This window comes from Thalassophryne amazonica, chromosome 21, assembly GCF_902500255.1.
Source record: "Thalassophryne amazonica chromosome 21, fThaAma1.1, whole genome shotgun sequence".
In the NCBI taxonomy this organism is placed as follows: domain Eukaryota; kingdom Metazoa; phylum Chordata; class Actinopteri; order Batrachoidiformes; family Batrachoididae; genus Thalassophryne; species Thalassophryne amazonica.
This window is the reverse complement of record NC_047123.1, coordinates 6,566,235-6,586,180: the sequence shown is the minus strand read 5'-3', so window position 1 is coordinate 6,586,180 and position 19,946 is coordinate 6,566,235. Positions and strand designations below refer to the sequence as shown.

Below are 19,946 nucleotides of genomic sequence, written 5' to 3'. Positions count from 1 at the left end.
GTTAGTATCAAGTTATGGAATTTATTTTTGATTAGTTTACCAACCAACCTCAAGATCCACGCTTAATGTAAAAAGACCCACCCCTGTTAAAAAAAAAAGTCTGGTTACGTCCCTGTCAGAGAGATGGAGCCTGCAGCCTGGGCGTGAACGCAGCGCGTGCTGGTCACGTGACCCTTCATCTTCCACCTTGAGGGCGACGCTTCTTCGTTTTTAAGCGCGTCGGACGTCGACGATGGATTCAGGCCTGTTTTCCAACGCTGTTATTTGCAAGTATTGTGGAAATGCCTTCACTTTGCCCGGTAGGATGCGAACGTCTCTTTTTTCCCCTCAATTAAATGTGGACTTTTGTGGTAAACTTCGTTCTCACGGTGTGGTTGAGCAAAGTTCCTCGGCACGTCGTTAGCATCTGCTAACATGTCACTTTCAGACATTTTAGTTTTGTTATATTTAATCTAGTAATGACGTGTTGAATGTGATTGATGACAAGAACGACTACATCGTTATTTTTTATACTTTTAAACCTGTGTGTGTGTGTGTGTGTGTGTGTGTGCGCGCGCGCTCGCTCGTTTTTTTTTGGGCACGTGCAGTCTGGTTGTAACAACTCTGTTTCTGTCAACTTTTATATTTACTTTTTATTTGTTTGAAGGAAAACTGATTTCGTTTGGTTACAGGTTCAACATAAAGAGAGCTGAGCCCTATTTTATTTATTTATTTTTATTCAATAGAATCATCGTAACATATGTCAAGTTGACACAGCAGGATAGATATTAAGGTTTTTCAGGGATATTAAGCATTTTGTTCAACCTATCACTTGTTCAGACAAGATAAACACTAACTTGTCCCATATGAAAATTTCTCTCAGGATGTCAAAACCCCCATTTTATCTATTTTTAGGGATGCATAATGTTAGATTTTTGCCCATATTTCATATGCTACAGAAGTGCATTGCATTCACTGGATAAAAAAACCACATTGTCTCATAATTATCTCGATCTGAGTAAGTAAGTAAGTAAGCTTTATTTGTAAAGCGCCTTTCACAGACCAGGGTCACAAAGCGCTGCACATGGCATACAAAAATAATCTAAAAATAACATACGAAAACAATAAAATACAATATTAGGCTAGATCTCGTAATTATGTGATGTTTTCTTGTAATTACAAGATCCTGAATTCGTAATTATGAGATCAGCAAAAGTGCCACATTGACCACTGCTTCGCTCAGAACCACATACTGCACATCCATGAAGAAAACATCTTAGCCTAATGCAATTCCATTGCTTCCCATCAATCAGTAAAGACAAGTGTGAGAATTCCAGAGTCATAATTGAAAATCAGCCGATTTGTAACCGCCAACGGTGCCTTAAAGTGTTCCTCGAATGAAATTCCTCCAGGGAGGGGCACAGGACACCCAGACTGAAAAGCGCCCTGATCGGTGCAGCTGTGTGAGTGAAAACTGGAAGTCTGGAGGGGGTGAGATGCGGGCTGGGGTTAAGCGATGATAGAACACTGTGATCGTAGACACAAAGTTTCTGGATGAAATCCAGGGGCAGAGCACCCAGACTGAAAAGCGCCCAGCCAGGAGTGTGCCCACCTAAGTCATAATCTTAATCACAGATGATTTTTTTTTTTTTACATTTTGCGAAAAGGGTGTTTTGTGTGTCAACTTTAGATATTAATAACTCACCCGCTATACGCCTCACAGATGTGAAACTGCTCATTTAGTTCTAACATTTGGTGTAGAGTTGGAAAATTTAATCAGTTTTGAGCTATCTAGTGTGATCATCTTTTCATGAAGGCCTGCAGATGGTAGCAAGCCCAAAATTAGGCATATTGTTCATATTTAGATTGCTCAAAAATCAAAGAAATACACGAGCTATAACAGTCACATCGTGATTTATGTGTTACAGCAAATCTGTACAGTCAAATCATAAATCAGGTTGTTTGGAGCAAAATCTATAGTTGTTACAAGTACAACGATCCCCCTCATTAGTGGCCCCTCTCAAGACAGGCCACCCCTTAAACGTGGCCAGCAGCCCACTCAAAAGGATGAAAATCCCCTCAACAGCGGCCAGTGTGTGGAAATTTCCAACCGGGTTTTCCCACAGAAGTTGCATCAAAAACTCAAATGTGAACCTGAGCTTGCGAGATAGGGCTGCAGCAATCGATTATTTTAGTAATTGAGTATTCTAACGATTATTCTGGCGAGTAATTGGATAAAAAGGAATTTTGCGTTGTTAAACATCATCAATAGTCCAGGGTTCTCCTGAGCAATGGCACAAATGTCTCTGTGCCAAAGTCTTGACATTTTGCTGAAATGGCGATGGGATGTGGCTTTCTGTTTTGTTTTTTCCCCAACTTGTAAAATGTAACCATTTTTGAGGATTGTTTTTTTTTTTTTTTTTTTTAAGGTTGGTATACTGGGTCCCTGCGTGATTTATTTATTTATTTTTTAATCTCTCTTTCTCTGTGAGTCAGCAGATGCATTTCAGCTGGAGGTTGAACATGCAAGCCTCGCACTCACTTTCTTTTTTTTAAGTTACCATGTCTGTGAAGGGTTGTGTGTTGCCCAAAAAATTGAAACACTCAGTGCGAGTCTGAGCAAAACACAGAAGAAAGAGTGGACTTCTGCTGAGAGGATGTGGCCGGGGTCGGAGTTGTGACTCGCCTCCTGTGAGGGGAGTGCAGAGCCACTCACACCAGACAGAGAGAGACAGCAGCTCGCCGCCGAGCGAACAGCAAACTTCAACTGTGGGTCCCTGGTAGGGCAGTCACAATTATTACAATATTCACCAATCGCAATTATTTTTCATATTCGCGATTACCATGAATTATTTATTTTATCCAGAAAGCATAAAATGACTCAGAATCTGACATTGTGCTGCAGCCTCGCTCACTCTGTTTCGCTCTCGTCTTAAGGCAGGACAATAACATGGAGGGTGAGGAGCGAGCCGTCCTGCTGTTTGGATAAGACGGCCGATTAAAACAGTGGCCATCTTCTTCAAAGCCGTCTAAAATGCAGAGTTTACCGAAGGAGGTGTGTTTGTGTGTGTGTGTGTGTGTGTGTGCGCGCGCGTTGTGCGTGCGCGGAGTCAACAGACTGTGAGGGAGGGGGTGGGGGAGGGGGATTCCTGAATGGAGGCACGACACGTTACAGTCTGAGAAACATCAGTGCACACAGCGAGCGCGGAGCAGAGAAAGGATTTTAACCTGAGTGAACATGTTAAAAAAACAAAACATGGAGCTGCTTTTACTTCTCTCTGAACTTTCTCGTGATTCTGCCGTTACCGTCCTGTTCACACCATGTGCGCGTCGAATACTGAATTTATGAGATCAAGAGATGAAATAAACGGTCACATATCTTTAAAAACATTTAAAAAATGAGAATATATGAATGAACGTGGAGAAGCTGTGGTGATTTTCAGAGGTACAGATCACAAAAAGCAGGTGAGAACTCTGAACTTTAACAGCTGTTATTTTCCAAATTTATTTGTTCAATCTTGAACTTAATGTAGTGTTTAAGCACAAAACGTGACTGATGGGAGAAACAATTTCAGAAATGCAACAGAAATGACCACAAATCAGAAAAAGTTGGGACTGTATGTAAAATGAAGATAAAAATAAAAATGTTGCACTATTCCCAGTTTCTCCACTCACAGAAGCCAAACGTTCTTCCAGAGTTGTGTAATTATACTTGTATAGTTATTTCAGATGATCAGTGTGGACTCTCTATCTCTTAAAAGGCTTTATTTTACTCTGTGTCGCGTTGGAAAGCTGTAGCTGTTGGTGCTAAATTGATAGCGCTAACACAGCTTATGCGCACGCTCTCGTCTTCTGTTTTTTCTGGGGACGTTACAGTGCCACACACAGGCCTGGAATATTTACTACAATGTTAAACGGAGCTTTGAGGCACAGAATTTGCCTCAAACATTTTTTGTAATCAAATTATTCTAATTACTCGACTAATCTAGCCCCATTGTGAGATTACTCCAGTAAACAAAAGAACAAAGAAAAATGGCTCCCATTGGCAAAACATCTGCATGAATGACTTCCGATCAGTGGTGCTCACTTAACACCTGATGGAGACGTTGGAGCAGCTCTTCCTCAACTTCCTCAAACCCCAGGGGCAACATGCCAAGGACTGTCTACAATTTCCATATCGGGCAGGTGTTGGTGTGGAGGATGCTATCCTCTACCTGCTACACAGAGTCCACTCGCACCTGGATAAGGGAAACAGCACATTGAGGATTCTCTTCCTGGGCTTCTTGAGTGCTTTCAACACCATCCAGCCCCTTGTGCTCCAGGACAAAGTGAACAGGATGCAAGTGGTCCCCTGCCTGGTCACTTGGATCTCCAGCTACCTCACCAACAGGCCGCAGTATGTCAGGCTGAGGGACACAACGTCTGGCACTGTGATCAGCAGCACCAGAGCACTCCAGGGCACAGTGTTGGCCCATCTTCTCTTCATCCTCTACACTTCTGACCTCTGCTACAACTCTGAGCTGTGTCATATCCAGAAGTTTGTAGATGACACAGCCATTGTTAGATGCAGGGATGACGGAGGAGTACAGGAACCTAGTGAAGGACTTTGCTGCCTGCTACCGCACAAACCATCTACAGCTCAACACCTTGGAAACAAAGGAGCTGGTCATTGACTTTGGGAAGTCCAGACAAAGACCGCGACCAGTTTGGATTGAGGGAGCTGAGGTGGAGGCTGTAGATTCCTACAAGTACCTTGGGCTATAGCTAGACAGCAAACTGGACTGGACACCCCACACCAACCACTTGTACAGGAAGGGACAGGGCAGACTGTACTTTCTGAGGAGGTTGCGGTCTTTTAACGTCTTCAAGAAACTCCTGTGGATGTTCTACCAGCGTCCTCTTTTACACCATGGTGTGCTGGGGGGATGACACATCCAAGAAGGACACATCCAGGTTGGACAAACTGATCAGGTGGGCTGGCATGAAGCTGGACTCTGTTGACGGTGGCAGAGAAGAGAACACTGGACAAACTGCTGGACATTGTGGACGATGCCAGTCACCTTCTGCACACTGCCATCAGCAACCAGAGAAGCCTCTTCAGCCACAGACTGCTCCTTCCCAAGTGCAGGACCAACAGACTGAAAACCCCCTTTGTCCCTGAGGCCATCAGACTATGTAACTCCTCACTCAGGGGGAGGAGGAGTAACAGGAAGACAGAGGTCGGGAATGAGTGGAACAGTAGTAGCCAGTAAACCAGTATTGATCAGTAAATCTGGTATTTATATTTTCAAATATATTTATTTATTTATTTATTTTTAACTTTCACTTTTGGTACTGTGTGCTGCTGGAACCTGAATTTCTCTGAGGGAGTCTTCCCAAGGGATCAGTAAAATTCTATCTCATGTAAAATGTATGTATATTATGGCTTTATTTTGTCATGAAATGTGCTTTTTCTCAAAAATGTGACCCTGTAGAGAAAAACAAAGGGAACCCTTATTCTTCTGAGGCATATAACGGCAGCTGGCATCCTTATTGTAGCAGTACTAAATCCTCTCAGAGTCCAGTCTCTGGCCTCCATCGGTCATGACTGACCATGGGTAAATATATCCTGTTTTTTTTTTTTGTTGTTGTTTTTTTTTTTTTTACAAACTGACTGCTCAACTTGAGCAGTGCCTCTTGTGGGTGTACAGGCTGATGCAAGAGTGGGAGTCACAATCACATAGGTCACGTGTGTGTTGAGTCTGGTCTGTTGGCTGTCATTTCCTTTCTGCAAGCTCGCTTCTCTGCTGCCACAGCAGACAACTTCTCTTCACCTGTCTGCAGCTGCCTATAGAGTGTGCCTCTCCATCTGGTATGGTCAGCTGCGAGGTCCTCCCAGGTGTTTGTGTTGATGTCTAGCGCCTTCATGTCTCTTTTGCACACATCCTTGTACCTCAGCTGAGGGTGGGCAATGCTTCTCCGACCCATGGCAAGCTCTCCGTAGAGGATGTGTTTTGGAATTCGGTCATTTTCCATACGGCGAACATAACCTAGCCATTGCAGCCGACATCTCAGCAGGGTGTATATCGTGGGAAGGCCAGCGCAAGATAGGACGTCAGTGTTGGTCAACTTGTCTTGCCGAGTATTCGTCGGAGGGTTCTGAGATGGATGGAGTTGAGCCTTTTCTCCTGGCAGGCTTACGTGGTCCATGTCTCACTGCTGTAAAGCAAGGTGCTGAGGACGCAGGGATTGTCCACAGCTGTCTTCATCTTCACGGTCAACCTGGGGTTTGTCTACATTCTTGATGTGAGGAGAGCAAGTGTCGTGGCTGCTTTCCCGATCCTCTTGTCAATCTCAGCATCAAGGGAGAGGTTATTGGTGATGGTGGATCCAAGGTACATGACTGGTGAACAACATTGAACTCATAGTGATTGATGGTGGTGCAGGTGTGTCTTAGCTCAAGACGTTGTTCTTCTTCAGACTGATGGTTAGTGCGAAGTCCTTGCAGGCCAGCAGAAGTGGTCCATCAGCAGCTGCAGTTCCCGTTGGGTGTGTGTTACCATCGCGGCATCATCAGCAAACAGCATATCTCTGATGAGGACTTCATGAACCTTTGTCCTCACTTTTAGGCAGGCAAGATTATAGAATCTGCCATCTGATCTGGTCTGCAGGTAGATTCCCTCTTGTGCTGTGCCAAATGCTTGCCTCAAGAGGAGCGTGAAGAAGATCTCAAAGAGTTCTGGCGAGCGCGCAGCCTTGTTTGACCCCACTGCGTATGCTGAAGAGCTGGGAGAGATTGCCGTTGAACTGCACAGTCCCCTTCATGTTGGAATGGAAGGACTCGATTAAGCTATGTGCAGTCTTTCTGAGAGCCTTGAAAAAGACCTTCTCTGCTGACAAGGTCGAAGGCCTCAGTGAAGTTGATGAATGCAACATACAGGGACATCCACTGCTCTCTACACTAATCTTGGAGTTGTCTATCGTGGATCTTTCAGCTCGAAAGCCACACTGTGATTCTGGGTAGACGTGCTCATTCAGCCTCTGCAGTCAGATCAGGAGGACCTGAGTGTAGAATTTACCTATGATGCTAAGTAGGAAGATGCCTTTGTAGTTGTTACAGTCGCTCCTCTCACCCTTGTTTTTGTATATGGTAACAATCTTGGCATCTCATGTCCTGTGGCACAGTTCCCTCTCTCCATCACTGGCAGAGGACCTTGTGCAGAGGCTGCAGTAGAGTAGTCTTGCAGTGCTTGATGAGGTCTGGGTCCTGTTGTAGATGATTTCTTGGACTGATGTGAGAAGTCTTTCCTACAGATGAATGTATTGAAGACTAAAGATATGGTCATTGACTTTAGGAAGGGTGCCCACAAACATGGAGCAACTCTCCTAAAAGGTCAGGCTGTTGAAACTGTGAGCACCTATAAATATCTGGGTACTGTCATTGGTGACAAACTCACCTTTGAGTCTAATTGTGAAGTGGTGTGTAAAAGAGGATACCAGCGCTTGTTCTGTCTTAGAAAACGGGCATCCTTTCACATTGACAAATCACTGTTAACTATGTTTTATCGTTGTTATATTGAATCTGTTTTATCTTTCTGTCTGGTGTCATGGTTTGGAAATTTGTCAATTAAAAACAAACAGTCTGAATCAGATTGTAAAATGGGCAAGCAAAATCATTGGAGGAGAGTCTCAGCTGTATCCAGCCTCTCTGTACATGAGGCAGGTCCAGAGATTGGCTGAGGCAGTTCTAAAGAACGCCTCACATCCTCTTCTTGATCAGTTTGAACTGCTCCCTTCAGGACGGAGGTATAAAGCTCCTTCCTGCAGAACTAAACGCTACAGGAGCACTTTTATTCCTGCTGCTATTAGTGCTCTTAACAGATGACTTTGAATGTATATTTAATTAATTTTATTTGCTACTTTGCATAGAGATGGCAGGCACATTGTGACTTTCTTCTAGGTGCCATGCTATTGGCCTATACTTGCATTGCTCATTGTATTTTTATTATATTTATTGTATTTTTTATCGGTATTTATGTGTTTATGTGATTGGCAGTGAGTCACTACATTCATAACAAACCAAATTTTAACTTTTGGTACAAATAAAGTAACTTTGAGCTCATCCATGGTTGGCTCTGCATCGAGCTCTACCATGACTGGCATGTACTCAATGGCATCCAGGGCTGAGGGAACCACTGTGTTTTCTCTGGAGTAGAGGTCTGAGTAGTGTTCCATCTGCTGGAATTGGTCGGTGATGATTTCCCCAGTGGCAGATCTAAGGGGAGCCGCCTTGCTCTACATTGGTCCCAGTGCCTTCTTGATGCCATCGTGCATCCCCCTGATGTTGCCCGTTGCAGCAGCTGTCTGGATCTTCTCACTGAGCTCTGTCCAGTACTCGTTGGCACAGCGCCTGGCAGTGTGCTGGACCGTGCTCCTGGCAGCCCTGAGCGTCTGCAGATTCCTCTGAGGGTGACCCCTTGTACTCTGTGAGTGCAGCGCGCTTGGCATCAATAACGGAGGCCATCACTGATACCTTGGCCTCAAACCAGTCATGTGGCTTTGAGGTTTTCTTCCCAAAGGTAGCCAGGGCGGTGCGGTGGATGGTATCTCAGAGTTTCCCACCTCTCTGTGGCAGTGTCTCTGGGCTGTGATGCATCGTGCTCCTTTGCAAATTGATCTACAAGATCTGGCTGGGTCATCTTACTGGTTCCAATGTGTGGGATTGCCTGTTACTTTGGATGGTGGAACTTCTTGGGTTGCAGCCTGATCTTGCAGCATTACCAGGCAGTGTTATGTATCACAGTCCGTGTTGTGATAAGAGTGTGTGAAGTTGGCCCGCCAAACCAGGATCAAATCTAGCTGGTGCCAGTGGTTTGAGCGCGGGTGCCTCAAGGTGCCTTGAGGCTTTGTCTTAAAGGTTGTGAAAGGCACAGAACTCGAGCAATCGCTATTCATTCTTGTTCGACTTTCCATCTCCAAACAGACCAAAGCAAGAGGGCCATGATTCGATGTCTGCATTCACTCTAGCATTGAAGTCGCCTAGGAGAACAAGTTGTTCAGTACTGGGGATATTCCTGATGATAGATGCGAGGTTCTCATAGAATTCATCCTTGGCATCCGGAAGTGGCGGACAGCGTCGGGCCATACACACTGACAAGGGTGACGGGGTCTTCATTGGTCTTAAAACGGAGAGTTAGGAGTCGCTCAGATTAGCCCCTGCTTGGTTCTACCATATTCAGCAGGTTGTTCTTTACCGCAAATCCTACTCCATGCACTCTGGGCTCATTAGAGCTGTTCCTTTGCCAGAAAAATGTGTCGTCCCTCTCCCTCAGTCTGCCTGCATCGGCTAGTCATGTTTCCTGCAGGGTGGCGATGTTGACATTCAGTCTCATGAGCTCGTCAATGGACCAAAATCATATTTTTTGCCAGTAGTGCTACTAAAATTTTGAAGGTTATTTTTTTTTTATCTTCACCACGTGCCCATTCACAAGCAAAGTAAGCTCACCATCTTATGCATTCATGTGCCATATGCTTATGCGGCAATGGCCTGGATCAGTAAGTGGATCCGTCTTGCCCCTCCGGTATCCAGTATGTGAATTGCATCAATATCTGATCCTGATATGGATATCGGATCGGGCCCATCTCTAACTACAAGACAAAAACTATGCATTATCTCTCAACGATCGTCAGTAGGAGTCTCTTTTTGCAGCACCCCTGCTTTAATCTCAAACTTTTTTTTTTTTCATTTGTAAAGGTTTTTTTATTTGAACTGGATGTGGACCTGGTGCTGCACCATCAGACCAGTGTTGATGCTGAAGGCTGCATCTTCCCCCATTCATTGGTGCTTGTTTGTTTAAATGGATGTTATGTTTGTTGTTTTTCTCCAGAAGAAGAAGTTGAAGGCAACCTCCCCCGTGTACTTCTGTGTGGCCACATCTACTGCACATCATGCCTGTGCACTATTGAGTGTGACCGTATCATTCGATGTCCGGAGTGTGAGGTAGGTTTCAGTGAGTTACGTGGTGTACTAGCCAGTTGTGCTTTTTTGTAGTAAAACTCGCCGGGACTGTACGAAGTGGTTTTATAGTAGTTATACCTTGCTCTGCTCCTTGAGGGATTTGTTATTTTATTGCATCGATATGTGGGCTTTATAAATGTGTTGATGAAATTGTTTGGATGATACAGGCTGTAGTGTTTCCATGAGTATTTTTCTTTCCCATCTGTTTGTCTTTGTCTCCAAACCATCTGACCTGTGTTGTCTCTGTAATATGTTCATTCCTAATTCTGTCCATCCTCACCTCTCCCAACATCTTCAGCTCTGCCACTTCCAGCTCTCTGTCCTGTCTTTTTGTTAGCGCCACTGTCTCTAAGAGGTGGGTTGGCCATGTCGTACCGGCTAACAAGCTGCTCTCATGGTAAATCCTCTGGTTTTTCATTGCCAACAACTCGTCAATCTTGTTAGACAGCGAGTTCACATTTCCCATTATCACAGAGGGAATTGATGGTTTGTAGTGCCTCTGGTTGTCTGTTAGCCTATCCTTTAGCTTAGCCCCAGCCTTGCATCCTCTGTGTCTTCTCCTAAGCTCTGCCTGGATGGGGTGTCGTGGTTCAGCTTGTGCCCTTATTCTCAGAGCTAGTAGCTCCTCTCTTGAATAAGTGGAAAAAGCTGGCTCCTGATAGCATTGAAAAGTTTAAAATGTCCATGGGATATGTATAGAACACACAGTGTCCTCATGAGAAGAGCAGAAGGGTAAAAAGGAAAGAAAAAAGGAGCTAAAAAGAGGTCAAACTGGAGTGCTACTGGAGAGGCAGCCGTCTCAAACAGCACCTGAGCAAGTATGAGCAACTACTATGTATACCAGGTTTGTTCAAGATCAACAAATATGGATCGAGACGTTACTGTGATGCTTCAAAATGTGCCCAAATTTGCTGTTGAGGACGACACTCTGTGGAATAGTCCCATTCCTTTGGATACCCCAAATATTTAAACTCCTCTACTCCTTGTGACTGCACTATTTCACCGTGCTCCCTCTCGTTCACACACACATTCAGTCTTGCTGCAGCTTGACTGTATTTGTTCTTATGACATGAATGAGTTGTTTCTGAAGTACCTGATTCAACAGTTTTCATGGATTTTGCTTTTTAATTCATGTTTTAATGTAGTAACACAGTACAAAGTCAAATATGGCTTTGTCCTTAAATTGTACAGTTCGAGCAAAAAGGCTGAGATGCAAGAAAATTTATTTGATTTATTTTCTTACCTGCAGGTTGAGTCGAGCCTTCCTGAAGGTGGTGTGTGTGGTCTACAGGAAGACAGTAGGATCATTGGCCTTGTTTACACTGCTAAAATGAACAAGACAAAAAGCTAATAGTTAAGCAGAATTTTTTTATTTTACATAAAATTCTTCTAGATGTAATTGCTTAAAAACAGGTTTCATAACCTCTCATTAGGATGAATAATCACATTACTGTGATAATCATGAAGTTAACTTGTGTGATTCTATATTTTCACAATTAGAGACTCACACAGGTGTGACTCACATAAACCGTCTTAATGCACTGTGCCGTGCTGTGCCCCACCATTAAAATGCACATGCCCCCATCCCAAATTGTATGTTGTAATCTTCATATGTTTGACAAAGAACGGCAAATGACTCAGCAGAGTTTACTGCCTTCAGCATATGATATAAAAAAATCACTTGTGATCATTTGTTCATATGGCTGACAACCTGTTCATTAATTTGTGTGTTTGTGTGTTGAAATGGAGCTACACACTAAATTAATAACGTGCTGCCAGGTGCACACACGTCCAAAAGGCAATCAGTCTCGTCTATGGGGAGATAGAAGAACAAGAATAATAAGAACTTTATTGTCATTGTACAAGAAATGCAACAACATTCTGTTAGGCAGCATCTTTTTTGCAGCTACAGTGTCACAGGCATAGAGAAAAAAAAATAACTTTAAAAGGTAACATAAGTAATAAATATTAAGTGTAGAATATGTTATATATATATAGTCTGTATTAAACTACGGCAAAGAACAGTTGTATGCAATCATCCATTTATTGGACTGGGAGGTAGGTGTTGGGGAGGTGTCGTGGTTCCTGCAGATCAGTTGATACTCGCATGACCCTGAGTCTGCCAGAGGGAAGGCTGGTGAACAGAGTGTGTTCTGAGTGGGCGAGGTCATCTTGGATCTTTGTCGCCCGTCGGAGGAGATGTCTCGAGTGGCTCTCCTGTAGATGTGGGACTGCAGAGCCAGTGATCCACTGTGCAGTCTTGATGCTGCGCTGCAGTTGTTTTTTTCTCTGATGCAGTGCAGCTGTCAGACTGTACTGTGCATCCATGGGTCAGGACGCTCTCTGTTGTGCAGCGATAAAACTTTTCCAGCAGAGTGGAGGGAGTATGTTTCTCTGGGCCTTTTTAATAATGTGGATGGGGTTCACAGTCCAGCCCAGGTCCTCTGATATGCACAGTCCGAGAAACTTGAAGTTTATGATCTGCTCCACTTCTTCCCCATTGATGCCCAGGCCTGAGTGCCATGTGGTCCTCGACTTCCAGAAGTCAATGATTTCTTTTGTTTTCTTGGTGGTGAGGTTGAGGTGGTTGTCACTGCACCAGGCCACCAGTGCATGGACCTCCTCCCTCTATGGTGTCTCATCATTGCTATTGAGCCCTACAATGATTGTATCGTTTGCATATTTGATGAGGGTGTTGGAACCATGGATCACAGCGCAGTCATGGGTGTACAGCATATACAAGACAGGACTCGGGACACAGCTCTGAGGGACACTAGTATTGAGGACAGTGGTGGAGGTGCCCATTCTGTCATGCTGGGGTCTGGTAGTCAGGAAGTCCTTAATCCACAGACAGAGGGGGGGGTTCCAAGTTGCAGTGTCTGCAGTTTATTGATCAATCCGTTGGAGCTGATGGAGTTAAATGCTGAGCTAAAATCAACAAACGGCATCCCACGATGAAGAAGCCCTCTGGGTGTTTGTTCTGCTGCTTACTGATGCTGTCGTGCAGCCAGCTCATAGCGACACTAGCATTAACCCGCGGGTGGATACACACAGCAGCAACAAACACTCAAGTGATTTCCCTGAGCAGATAAAAAGGTCTGAATTTTAACCGTAAAATTTACAGGTCTGGACAGCAGGGTCTCTCAATTATGGTAGTGTCTATGTACCAGTTGTTGTTAATATAGATGCACACGTCCCCCTCTAGTCTTGCACGAGTCCGATATGTGGTCTGCCTGGAAGATTGTGCTGTCTGCTAGCTCCCCAGATAGGTCTGAGATGTTCATGCAGCCAGGTCTCTGTTATTTAATTCAGTGATTCTCAACCGGGTGATCGATCGTCAGGGGTGCCGTGGGTATTTTTCATATTCGCGATTACCGTGAATTATTTATTTTATCCACAAAGCATAAAACGACTCAGAATCTGACGTCAAACGTGCTGCAGCCTCGCTCTCGTCTTAAAGCGGGACAATAACAAGGAGGCTGACGACAGATTAAAACAGTTCCATCTTCTTCAAAAGCCGTCTAAAATGCGGAGCTGTCGGTGTGTGTGTCTGCCTCTGCCTGTGTGTGCGTGTGGAGTTAACAGGCTGCAGACTGTGAGGGAGGGGGTGGGTGAGGGAGATTCCTGAATGCAGGCGCGACACGTTCAGTGCGCAGCGAGCGCGGAGCAGAGAGAGGATTTTAACCCGAGTGAACGTTAACAAAACGGAAATGTGAAGCTGCCTTTACTTCTCTCTGAACTTTCTCTAAAGGTGTGATTCTGCCGTTACCATCCTGTTCACACCATGTGCGCGTTGTATGCTGAATTTATGAGCTCATGAGATGAAATAAACGGTCAAATAGCTTTAAAAACATATTTAAAAATGAGAATATATGAATGAACTGAGCCGCAAAAAAAAAAACAATGTTCAGACGCACAGATCTGAACTTTAACAGCTGTTATTTTCCAAAGGTATTTATTTGTTCAATCCTGAGCTTAATGCAGTGTTTAAGCACAAAACGTGACTGATGAGGAGAAACAATTTCAGAAATGGAACAGAAACAACCACAAATCAGAAAAAGTTGGGACTGTATGTAAAATGAAGATAAAAATAAAAATGTTGCACCATTCCCAGTTTCTCCACTCACAGAAGCCAAACGTTCTTCCAGAGTTGTGTAATTATACTACAATACTAGAATATAAAGAAGGGGGAAAAAAAGAAAAAAAAATGGACAATGGACAATATATTCGTCAATCACAATTATATGTCTGACAATTAATCATCTCCAGAAATTCCTAATCGTGACAGCCCTACTTGAGATCAGAGTGCAAAATGCTTGAGGATTTTCGAAATGCGGTGTTTTCTGTATCGATTTTCTATTACAATAATTGGGTTTTGCGCAAAACCAGAGGTAATAGCATTATAATATTATTTTTGTTTTTGGTGTGCTGCAGGATTTTGTAAATATAAAAAGGGTGCCGCGGCTCAAAAAAGGTTGAAAATCACTGATTTAATTTAATGTTGTCCATCTTGTTAACCAGCGAGCAGATGCTAGCGGGAAAAACGCTTGCAACTGCTGGTTTATGTGGATTCTCGGTTAGCCTAGCAGTGATGCCGGCTTGTTTCCCACGCTTCTTGTGTCTTTTGCAGTGCCAGGAACATGTTGAACCCTTCCGGGCTCCAGCTGGTCCAGTGTTGTTTCAGGCGGATATGATTGGTCCAGGCGTCCTTCTCAGTGTGTAGCTTCTAACTAGAGAGCACAGCCTACAGGGCCGCAACATTGCAATGTGAAATCAAACTAGCCACACAAAATGCATACAAACATGAAACCCTGGTTTAGACCTTGTTCTGGACCTTGTCTGGAATGTGATTTTCAATCAATCAATTTTATTTATATAGCGCCAAATCACAACAAACAGTTGCCCCAAGGCGCTTTGTTGTGTAAACCACATAATCTCCTCCTGAAACATGGAGGGTCGGTCATTAAAGGGTATATTTTAGTCCAGCCAACAGTCATTCCATACCTGATTATAAATAATTTCTTCCAAGACTTTAACTTGTGTGGAGAACATTTGGAAAAAAAATGGACAGATTCATAGCCATTTTGGTTCACATGTTTTTTCTTATTTGTCTGACATCAAACAAAACAGTTTATTATAATGTGTGTTTCTCTGAGGATTGCAACACAAATTGTGGTGTACCATAGGGAGGTTGTCTGGGTCCACTTCTCTGGTTCATCTTTACAAATTGCCATATTTATTGAATTTGTGATGTATGCAGATGATTCAACTATGGTATGTCTTATTCATATAACAGAACAGCTGAATTAACAAAGATACTACAAGATGTTGCTGTAGTTGCTGCAGGCATACTTGTGGTATCAAATGGAAAGGGAAAATTTAAAAAATATGACAAAATTCTCTACTTTTTCCTGTATAATGGTGAGGAACATCCTGTATGGACTCAGATTGCTTAACTAGATTTAATATAAACAGATTTGAAGCTGTATTTGATGCTGGGTTACAAAGTCGAGCTGTTTTGTTTAAGGTGCCTAACTTTTGTTCCTCATTGTAATGTTCTGTAGTATGCGGCGAGCCAGATCAGGGTATTACCGGAAAGTCCGACTGTCATTATCCCCAGACAGAAATGACAAGATTGAAGAACAAGAGCAGGTACTGTTTGGATTATGTTTTAAACTTTCACATCACATAACATGCTGTGCGTCCCGAAAGTATTCACAGCGCTTCACTTTTTCCAAATTTTCGTTATCTTACAGCTTTTTTTCCAAAATGGATGAAATTCTACACACAGTACCCCATAATGACAATGTGTAAGTTTTTTTTTAGATTTTTGCAAATTTATTTAAAAAACAAAACAAAAAAACAAATCACATGCACATAAATATTCACAGCCTTTACCATGAAGATCAAAATTGAGCTCAGTTCCATCCTGTTTCCACTGATTATCCTTGAGATCTTTCTACAGCTAATGTCTAGTTCACACGGCAAGACTTTCAAATTGTAGGTTTCCAATACCTGAGAGACCACACACATGGAGCTAAGAAAATCCTAGATATAAATTTTTGCCTTATAGTGTGTGGTGTGCAGCCACACGGTAAAGACAACACACCACACATGAACATATTTCACACACAAACATTCCCAGGTCAGACAGGAAATCTCACAAAACCTCTAGAGTTTAAATGTGACTTCAGAGTAAAGAAACAGGTGGACGAGGAAGAAGCAATGGAGATAGTTTGTGGAGACAGCGCGACCACCGGACTTTGTGGTTCGCCATTACAGCCGTTTTGATTTTGGATTCCATTCCTTGCACCTGTCACTTCGCTTTCTGATTGGCTACCCATCACATTCAGCAGGCTGCGTGCTCGTTTGTGGTCAGGACACACCCCATACCCTGGGATATTGGGCCAGGACAATTCAACATGTAGAATATCCACGATTTGTGATCGGAGCAGCCCTGGCATCCTTCTGAACAGACTGGAGCGCTCTTAGCACATCATGCATGACAGGAATATCTGATAAGATTATCTTTAGAGCCATCATGATACTCTGCACCACCCGGCGGTGCCTCCACCTCTGCTACTGCCTCCTGCGCTGCTCCACCTAGCAGCTATGCTGTATATGGAGTATTTCACCATGGACGAGGTGAGGGCGTAGCTCCAAAAGGTGTGTCCTGGTAAATCAGCTGGACCTGATGGCATAGCACCGAGGGTCCTGAAGGACTGTGCTGCGGAGCTGGCAGTGCCTCTGCAGGTGCTCTGCAGATAGGGCAGGTGCCAAGACAGTGGAAGACAGCGTGCATTTTGCCAGTGCCCAAGGTCGGGAGGCCATCAGGGGTCAAAGACTACAGACCGGTGGCCCTGACATCTGTGGTTATGAAGACACTTGAGAGGCTTCTTCTTCGGCTTCTTGGGCCACAATTACAGCGTGCACTCGACCCGTTACAGTTTGCCTATCGAGCGCATATGGGTGTGGAGGATGCCATATTGTTCATGCTGCACAGGGCACTCTCCTTTCTTGATGGTGTGGGGGGGTATGTGCGGCTTATATTCTTCGACTTCTCAATCGCATTTAATAACCATCCATCCCTCTATTCTGAAGGATAAGCTTGTGAAGTTGGGTGTGGAGCAGGTATTTATCTCGTGGATCAACAGCTACTTGACAGAGAGAATACAGTACGTTAGGTTGGGGCAGGCAATTTCTGGAACTGTGCAAATGAGCATCGGCGCTCCCCAGGGAACGGTCCCCTCCCCTTTTCTTTTCACACTGTATACATCTGACTTCACCTACAGGACTCCAACATGTCATATGCAGAAATATTCTATAGCTGAGGGACGCTGGATGCAGCAGTGGGCTGTCACAGTATTTAAAATTTCTGTCTTCCTTAGGCCACTGATGCTGAGGAGCTTGAGAATGCTTTGGATGAAGCATTGGTCCTGGCTGCAGATAATCTTGCCCAACTGGAACACATTTATGAGGTGAAATATACACGAGATCAGATGTCCTCAGAGTTTATTGTTGTAGACAATCAGGTCCTGAGGCAGTGGACAAAAACCTTTTTTTTTAATTGTACTTCTGGACTAATTTGTGTCTTATGTGATTTGTAGACTCTGACAGCTGGACTGGAAGAACAGATCAAATGTGAGAATGATCGGTTGGAGTTGGAGATCAAGCAAAAGGCAGATATGGCTGTGTATACTGTCAAAAAGTGGTATGGATACTCTTATGTACTCGTAAGAACTGCTTCATCAAGTGCTGTGTTTGTGTATTGTTCAAGAGCAAGGAAATAATAAAGCAGAATAACTTTCTGTATTCTAGCTACAGGTGACTGCACTTAAGGCATATTCCCTTTGACAGCATGCCATTTTAATTTCGGTTGTAGTTTCCCTTTTTGTTGTGTATTTTGAGCAGAATTTCCCACATAATGCACTTCATGTTTCTCCCTGTGGTTATGAGCTTCTTAGCTGGGTGAAGCGACAAGCACACTGTATCGTCCAGTGTTCAGGAGGCAGACTAAGTACATAACTCTTAACCTTTTGGCAGCACGGTGGATTCGTGGTTAGCACTGTTGCCTCAGCAAGAAGGTCATAGGCTCGATCCCCACCTGTGGCCTTTCTGTGTGGTGTTTGTATGTTGTCTCCGTGTTTGCGTTGGTTTCCTCCCGGTGCTCTGGTTTCCTCCCACATCTAAAGATATACATGTTAGGTAAATTGGAAACAAATTTGTCCAAGTCCCCCTTGTAAAAGAGATCTCAATCTCAATGGAACTAACCTGGTAAAATATTGGTTAAATAATAAAAACCACAGCTGTCTGCAATTCTGGACATTTTATCTCGCATCCATTAGCTGTCTGTGATCCGAGGGCATTTTCTCAATTTTACAATAGTGTCAGTAATTTACTGTTCATGGTATCGGCGCTTTCTTTTAATATAATGCCCATGTGTTTACATCAGAATGTTCAGAACAGTCTCGGCCTTCTGAAAGTGAAACATATTTGTCTAAAACACTGTAATGGTGATGTCACATTGTTATGGATAGCGCAAATGGATTAGTTACGTATTTAAATTTTCTTTGTCTGGTGGCAAAATCACATAATTCCGTTGGCCTTCTTTGGATTTGGGGCACTGATGGACAGATGATGTCACATTTCCACTGGGAACACAGAGAACTGCATTCAGCAGAATGATGTTCCTGGTTTCAAAGCATATGTGCACGCGGGGCTGAGGTCTGTACACTAATGTGGACGGAATCCAGCTTGCTCTGGGACCATGACATCATACTTCCTCACTGCGTTCATGTGCTGACAGTGTCTTCTGACTGTGCTGGCGTTCAGTGTGGCTGCAACAGTGAGGACAGCAAACGGCCTTCTTTCCCTGTGGCATCTTCTCGCCAAGAGAATTTGCTGGGTGCTCTGACGTCCAGATAAAAATGCACACAGCTGTACTGTCTTTTGTTAAGTCCTGACCTTCGCTATATGAACAGCTATGCTGCATGCTGTGGCGTTGGGGACTGTCCTCTCTTCCTTCATGCAGAATTCACATTCTATGCCAGAGCTTTGGCCAGTTAGAAGTCCACTCTGAAGTGTCAGACTGCCACAGGATATGAATGCATGAGTATTGTAAAGGTAAAAAACAAGTAGAGGTAAAAATGCTAAATGTGCAACCACTGGGAAAGCTCTCTTTGTGATGTCCACTCAAAGTTTTGAGCATGTCAAAACAATCCAACAGACTCTGCGGACATCAGCTTACAAGGAATACAGTTAGCGATTGGGAAAAGGACTTTGCAGGACAAAAACAAACACAAACAGATATCTAAAATTCATATTAGTTCCTCATACATTTGCTTGATCTATCATGGTGTGCCCGGAGCTTAAAAATTGTTTGGCTCAAAAGCTGAAAATATGAAGCGTTTTCACAAATTCATTTAAATCTTTAGTGAATATACTTTTTTCTTATTCGTGTGGATAAATTGTTTTGGTGTTAGAAATGGGTTTACCAAAGTCTTTAGGTCACAAAAGTAATGTAATATATTAAAAATGTTTTAAAACAATGTATATCTTATATATGATATAAATCACCTTACAGTGCAGCAGCACCACCTGCTGGGAACTACAAAGCAGAGAAGTGGGGCATTCCAAAACAGTATATTTGTAATATCATGTGAGTTATGGCTGCTGCTCTCTTGTCATATATTTCCTTTTTGGATGAATGAAATAATCTGTGATTGGAAACTGATGCCAAAAAATGTCTACGAGGTCTGTCAATAAAGTATAGGTCCTTTTTATTTTTTTCAAAAACTATATGGATTTCATTCATATGTTTTTACGTCAGACATGCTTGAACCCTCGTGCGCATGCGTGAGTTTTTCCACGCCTGTCGGTGACGTCATTCGCCTGTGAGCACTCCTTGTGGGAGGAGTCGTCCAGCCCCTCGTCGGAATTCCTTTGTCTGAGAAGGGCGTCGTGAGAGAAC

At 43.6% G+C, this 19,946-nt stretch overlaps 2 long non-coding RNA genes across 2 annotated transcripts; both read left to right on the top strand.

Annotated features, from left to right (window-relative positions):
* The first annotated feature begins 239 nt into the window (after positions 1–239).
* Positions 240–11,288, top strand: LOC117503139. Its single transcript, XR_004558496.1, has 3 exons — positions 240–299; positions 9,846–9,958; positions 11,226–11,288. It is a non-coding gene; the product is annotated as an uncharacterized LOC117503139 (long non-coding RNA).
* A 4,255-nt stretch (positions 11,289–15,543) lies between these two features.
* On the top strand, positions 15,544–17,661 carry LOC117503138. Its single transcript, XR_004558495.1, has 3 exons — positions 15,544–15,628; positions 17,365–17,454; positions 17,584–17,661. It is a non-coding gene; the product is annotated as an uncharacterized LOC117503138 (long non-coding RNA).
* Positions 17,662–19,946: the final 2,285 nt, after the last annotated feature.